This window comes from Lissotriton helveticus, chromosome 4_1 (genome assembly GCF_964261635.1).
Source record: "Lissotriton helveticus chromosome 4_1, aLisHel1.1, whole genome shotgun sequence".
NCBI lineage: Eukaryota > Metazoa > Chordata > Amphibia > Caudata > Salamandridae > Lissotriton > Lissotriton helveticus.
In genome coordinates this window covers 543319051-543326238 of record NC_136063.1, presented here as the reverse complement: position 1 = coordinate 543326238, position 7188 = coordinate 543319051, and the positions used below count along the sequence as shown (strand labels likewise).

Sequence of the window (7188 nt, the reverse complement as noted above, 5' to 3'; positions counted from 1 at the left end):
AAACATATCATACTTATCAATACTAAAGTATCTTTAAGAAATGACCTCTTTAAATCCTGGGGGTTCTTTGGCTTGTAGATCCTTGACCTAGATCATCTAACTGTATTAAACCCAGTTTATATTGTCATTTCTGATTTAAAAAGAACCATTTCAGGGAACACTCATATTTCAGCCATTCTACTTAATAGTGGATAAAATCTTAATCCTAATACGCCAGGCATATAACACATATCTTGTTAAAGTAAACACTAGACATTTAGTAAAGTCTGATCTAAACACTTGTTTAGCTTCTACTGGTCGTGTAAATGACAAGAGTCAAATTGCCGCAATTAACCTTTTTCTGATGTGCGCATAAGTTGAGATGCAGAGGCAAAATCCCAAACCTAAATTGAAAAAAAGGCAAACGTGCATGTGGAGGTTCAATTTCATCCATAAAATTTTAAACAAGAAATAATTTTTAAAATCTAAAATCCTATAAGTTAAAGGGCCAGTTGCTTAAGCACCCTGACTGACTTTGATTCTAAAATCTTATTTTTAAAAGGGGTAATACTTTTTTCGACATGGATTTGGGGTCCTCCCACAAATCCCCCAAAGCCAGTCTAAGTAACCACTGCCGGACCTTGCTGCCCAACGCTACTCGCCCAGCTGGTTTGTCTAGGATTTTTTCTTCATCTACTGCTTACTTAACTGGAATCTGAATTTTGCTGGTCCATATCTTACCCAGAGCACTAAAACCTTCAGTGCAGCAATATGTATAATACTCTTTAATCCAAGATCTAACTGGGCTGCACCAGTGTTGTATTTATTGGAAGATTTAATAATGATCTTATGAATTTGTTTACTACCAGCACTATGCTCTTTCTCTGCCTCATACCCCACAACTCAGCGCCATAGAGAGCGCAGGACCACTGCATGTCGATAAGATGCCATCCAGTTTCTCAATGACTCGTTCTTGAGTGGTGGATGAGAGATCCTCAATTAATGAAATTCACGAGTATTCATCCACAATCACCATCAGGTGATGCCCATTGTCGAGAGGATTGATAATTAGGGGTGGGCGGAATTTGGGAAGTTGCCTTTCGAAAAATTCTGTGAAACAGCAATCTCAGTGAGCACGGGAATATCGCGTGCTCGCAGTGATTTTGCTGCGCCCGTCAAAAGTATCGCCTGTAAAGTGCCTCTACTGTGTTTGCGTGAGAATAAAACCAACCTGGTCACCGTGTCTGGCTTTATTTATTCATTTATTTTATTTTTTATTTATTTGCTGCTTTGCGGCAACGTGCCAAGCTTTATTTATTTATTTAGACGCTGCACTTGAAGGAGAAAAGTGAAAGAAACAGACTGCTTTTCCAGCAACGGAGTTTAATTCGATTTTGGATCCATTTCACTGTTAAACAAATGCTGCAAGTCCTCCACTTGCCGTAGCTTTTTCCAAAGGTTCCTAATCATCTTTGCACGCTCAATGGCAGCAGGATCAGTAGTAGGTACCTGCTGGGCTGCAGCAGGTTTGGCGTTCCCTTCTGCAGCATTCTGTTGCGATTTAGCATTGCCGTCAACACTAAACTGCCGCACACCGACATATGTCTAGACAGAAGCCCTTCCTATTGCCTGGCAGAGCTCGTCCACATCATCCAGTTCCCCCTTGTCATGCTGCTGCTTTCGTTTCTCCTTCCGCTTCAGGTTCCTCTTTGCTGTCTTGGACAGCCCAGACTCGCTCTCCGCTTTCTGGACTGTCTTGCCAGCAGAGGCTTCATCTGGGCTAAGACCTGGCGAAAGGTCTGGTTTGCTTTTGAAGAACTTCACATATTGGTTCTTGTACACTAGCACCTCCTCCTGTGGGACGTAGACATCCTTCACCTTCCGCAGCTTCCTTCAGGCCCCATCAGGATGCTGTGTTGCGGCAATGTACTTCCCTGAAATTTGACAAACCATCAAAAATGACTAAAATAAGTAACCAGGACAAAATCCCAGGTCACACAATAGAGCACATGATTAGAGCTGGTCTTGCGTCACTTACAAATTGAAATCAGCAAAGCCACAGTTTTAGGAAAGATTCAGTTTCAGAGTTAGAAACCACGCACATGCTATTGCAAACCCTTCTCATCAATCACATACGGGGTATTCGCCCTCTTGAAATCCCATCCAATTCATTCGATTTTCGATCCATTTCACTGGGGAACAAATGGAGGAAGTTTGCCAGCAAGTCAGTAGGATCGAAATCGAGGTAAAGACGGATGGAAAGAAAGAGAGAGAGGTAGGGAGGGAGAGAGGGAGGCTCCCGCAAGTGCTTCCTGGTGAGGCTTAAAAATAAATAACCTAATGGGGCCCGAATTCCTTTCTGCTGCAGATCGCGGAGGTTTTGGCATTTTTGCGTTCTGGCGGAACGCAGAAATGCAGAAATTTCACAAGTCCAACGAGCGGAATGGAATTTGCAGCCCACCCCTATTGAAAATATCAAAGGCTATTTTCTCCCAGGCATGCTACAGGAGTTCTGACATATTTAGGGTGTGTTGAGTAACTGTTATAGTTAGGCAGTTGCATTGATGACAGGCCTTTAATTTCTTCTCAAATTGCTCATCGAGATATGGAAACCAAACTCGATCTAGGAGAGCTCATTTTGTGGCAACAATTTCGCTATGTCCATCTTGGGCCACTTTAATCATTTTCTGCCGCAGACTCTCGGGAATCAAGATTTTGAACCCTCACAATATAACTCTCTCTTAAGTTATGAACAGTTCATCTTTGACATTTCTGTATTTTTGTTTTTCACCCTCACTGGTGAGAGGCCAAGTGTACTGGTTCCATGTCTGATGTGTAATTATACCTTTCAACTTTAGCATGTCACTATCATGACTCATGGCAGTAATAATCTGGGCTAATGAAATGGCCACTGGTGTGTTTGATTTTATTATGAAGTTGAGATAAGCTTCAGTTGACTTGGATGGAATGCCTTTATCTTGAATGAGCACTCTGGAAAAGTAGTCAGCAGGGTTCTGATCCTTTCCTGGACGATGCACAATGTTATAATTGTACACCTGTAGCCATTATCTCCAACATTCAATGCGAGGAGGAATCTTGGCCTTTGGATTGTTAAATATTGTTCATAAAGTTTGATGATCAGTTACCAGCATAAAAGGATTTCTGTACAGGAGTACATCGCGGGTATCTGCTTTGGGCTCCTTAAATCGATCAGGAAGATTCTGCCTTTACTCCCTCCGGCCTCCCAGAAACTGTTAATCCAAGGCCTTATCTTGTCAAGGCTGGATTATAGTAACTCCATCTATCTGGGTGCTCCCGAGGAAACCCTTAACAAATTACAAAGGATCCAGAATGCCGCGGCACGTATCCTTACCAACACCCCGGCCAGATCCTCGGCCAAACCATCTCTGAAACTCCTTCACTGGCTGCCAGTGAGAGAGCGGGTAAAGTTCAAGGCTCTCTGTCTGTCTCACAGACTTCTGCAAGATAAAGGCCCCCCTATTTTGAGGAAATTCATTAGGCCCTACAAAGCCCCAAGATCCCTCCGTTCTGATCAGGAACACCTTATCACCATCCCTAGAGTTAAAAAGGTGCGCACGGGTGGACGGCGCTTTTCTGTTAATGCGGCCCGTCTTTGGAACTCCCTCCCCCGTGACCTTAGGACGGAACCAGACTACCTTCGATTCAGGAAGCGGCTGAAACCACACCTTTTCCCCTGATCTGTTCTCCCCTCTTCGCTCTGGCTGACCCTCTGCTGTTTGGATCTTAGCGCTGGGATACTTACGGGTGACTACGCGCTTTATAAAATTTATAAAAAAAAAAAAAAAAAAACATAGAGGTGTTCACACAACCATACCATGGCTAAACTTTATTTTTCACGTTGTAAGTAAGCACATCCTGATTGCAACAAACTCCTACTGGCTTATTCCACAATATGCCTTTGAGGATTCGGGTGCCAGCTGTGCTGTGAAAGGATATCACCTTGTCCCACTGGGCTAGCATCAACAACAACCTCTGTTGTAATGATCAACAACAACCTCTGTATGAAGTTTTGGATTTAAATAAGCTATTTCAGTAGCGTTCTCAATGGTTTGTTAGTTATTCTTTAAATTATTCTCACATTCATGGGACCACTGAAATTAAAGCATTCTTTTTTGTCAGCTCCCTCAATATAACACTTACAATGGCAAAGTCAAGTATATATATCTAGAAGAGAAGCTGGCCATGCCAAGAAATGAATGCAGCATGGAAACATCTTGTGGGGATCAGCATTTGACAACTCTTGTACTGTAGCAGGATCCGGTAGCCAAAGAATTGTCGTTTTGTATTATGGAACTGCATTCAAAGTCAAACCTGCTTCGACAAGTAACCAACATAATTATGTAAGAACCTTACCGTGTTCTTTTTGTGTAGCTCTGAAAACCAGTGCCATTGCTGTAATTGAACGCATTGATGACAGGCTGGATGATATATCGAATGAAGTCTTGAAACAGTTCTGCAGTGGATGACACACCAAAACTTTGTCTTCTGTCTCAAAACAGACCAATATGTGTAGAAAAGGTTGTAATGTACCTGCAATTTTCTTCAAGTGTCAACTGATAATAACCTTTATTTAAATCAAGGTGAGAGAAGACCTTTGCACCATTCAGTTTTTATCATATCAGCAATATGTGGACCTGGATGTCATGCTCGTTCAATTTTTGTTTTCCTGATGCATGTCAATGCCTATGTGTACTGCTCCTTCTCTGTCCTCTTTGGGCACTACCATGGTGGAAGAAACCCATGGCACTGAACCAGTAGAGTGCTCAATTATATCCTGCTTAAGTAGTGATTTAATTTTTTTTTCAACAGCATCTTGTAAATGAAAAACAATTTGCCTAAGTATCTAAGCAACAGGATGGAGGTCCTCAATAATAAGCAACTTTACTTTCATGGTCTTATGCTTTCCCAAACAACAAAGGAAACTGACTTACTATTTTATGGTCAGCATTCATGTTGCAGTTCATGGAAATCAGTCCCATATCAGCAGCTTTGCTGAAGGTGAGTAAACAGGCCCTCAGTGCTGTACCTTGAAGCACATGGATGGGAGCTTGCATCTTCTTTTTCTTATGCTTCATCGTCGCTACAAATGAACCTCGACTTTTTAAGGGTGTTGTTTTCTATTTTTTTATTATGGACAAGGTTAAATATGTTAGACATCATACAGTCACAGATATCTAAAGTTTTGTACTGGCACAAAATTGACAACAAACCTGAGATCATTGGCTAGTTACACACATTTTATATTTGTTTCTCATATAGCAAGGCTATCTGGATCAGTATCTCATCTGGTTTTTGTGGATCACAAAGTCCTCCCCAACAGTCATTTTACTTTACCTAAACTTTCCTCCACTTAGTAGGACGCCCTCTGGATTCATATACATTCCTCTCTGTCACCATGCGTCAATGCATGTCTGTCCCTCACTCGTCTAGTGTTGGTGATGTTTGCGCCCTCCACTTTTTAGCTATATTTCATTTAGCAACCATCATTCCATGTGTCACCCATGTTCTCTCTTTAGTGCTTAGGTCTGTTGGGCCACAAATATTTAGGAGACATAATTTTATATTACAGTTCATCTTGTAGCCCATTATTCACTCCATACACACCATCACCGAGGACCAGTATCTTTGAATGACCGCACTCTCCCAGAGCATGTGGATAAAAGTGCCCTCCTGCCCGCATCGCCTCAGGCATCCAGACTCAGTGCCATATCCCATCCTTACCAACGTTGGTCCAGCTAAGTATATTTTGTAGAGTATCTTCAATTGTCTCTCTGGGGGAGGCCAAGGCCTCAAGCCACTCCTAATCCTCCAAACCAGCAACATCATAATCCCATTTGGCTCTAAGTCGAAGTAAAGGGTCCGATATATGTTTGATGAATTTTTTATATATTAACGATATGGGTTTCTCAGTAAGACTCCCATCTAAGGCCCTGTCTTCTAGCAGGGAGGAGTCTGGTAGTGTCTCTCCCTTTTTTATCACTGCTAATAGAGCGTGTCGGATCTGCAAGTATCTGAAGTACTCCGTAATAGCCAGCTTATACCCCAATTGTAGTTGGGCGAAGGGGATCACTCCACCCTCCTTCCATAGATCTCCCACCTTAGAGATGTCTATCAAATCCCACCAATTAACTCCACCCGATTGCCTTAAGTTGCCAAGTAAGTAGGTGTCCCCGAGTGTGGTCGCCAGTGTGATCGTACCCTCCCAGCCCAGACTCTTTGTGGCTGTCCGACACACTTGGACCCCATGTCCAGTGGGTCCCGTCAGTTTCAGCTTAGCAGTAACCCCGGGCGTAGTGAACATAGGTGGACTACATGGAGGGCCACGGAGTTTAGAACAAATTCTGTGGAAGTCCGCTACGCCACCCACATCCACCCCCCTATTAACAATCAATTATAAATGACGTTAAAGTAAAGAAAAAACACTTCCCTGGACTGCAGCTTCCCCGGGCCGCCCTCCTCCTCTTCCTCGTCATCTCTGCAAAAACTGCGCATGTGCAGTTTTTGCAGAAACTGCGAAGAAGAGGAGGAGAGCAGCCCGGGGATGCTGTAGTACAGGTAAGTTGTTTTTCTTTACTTGTATGTCATTTATAATTAATTGTTAATTAGGGGTGGAGGCGGGGGCTGGCCAACTCCGTTCTGCCACGGAGTGAGCGGAGATTTGCCTTCTCTGCGTTGCCCGCAGAACAAGGAGGAGGCAAATCTCTGCACATTCCGTAGGTGGAGTGGAGGTCTCCGCTTTGGCTTACTTAGCAGGATTTGTGTACAGTACCCCTGTAAAACTTCCCTTCAGGAGTAACCATCTATCCATATGAAATATGGGATCTCTCTGCGGCCTATACGTACACTGATTTATCGCGGTGAGTTGTGCCGCCCAATAATATTTCTTAATGTGGAAGGGACATCATTGTAAATAGGGTTGTGTGCTCCAAAAGGGACAGTGGGAGTGACTTCCAGTGTAGAACATCACTTCTGAGTCGCTGTATTGGGGGCAGGAGGTTGCATTCATAGAAGTGAGCCGGGTCTTTGGAGACCCGAATTCCCAGGTATTTATAACTGGTAACCGCTTATGTGATAATGTAGCCCCTGGGCAATGAAGGCATCCCCCACTGAGGACATAGAGAACTGACTTAGACCAATTAATCTTGTATCCAGCAAACCATCCAAACA

The 7188-nt window shown here is 43.2% G+C and overlaps 1 pseudogene; it reads right to left on the bottom strand.

Moving 5' to 3' along the window:
* Positions 1 to 1362: 1362 nt before the first annotated feature.
* On the bottom strand, positions 1363 to 5096 carry LOC144828025 (partner of Y14 and mago pseudogene; annotated as a pseudogene).
* Positions 5097 to 7188: the final 2092 nt, after the last annotated feature.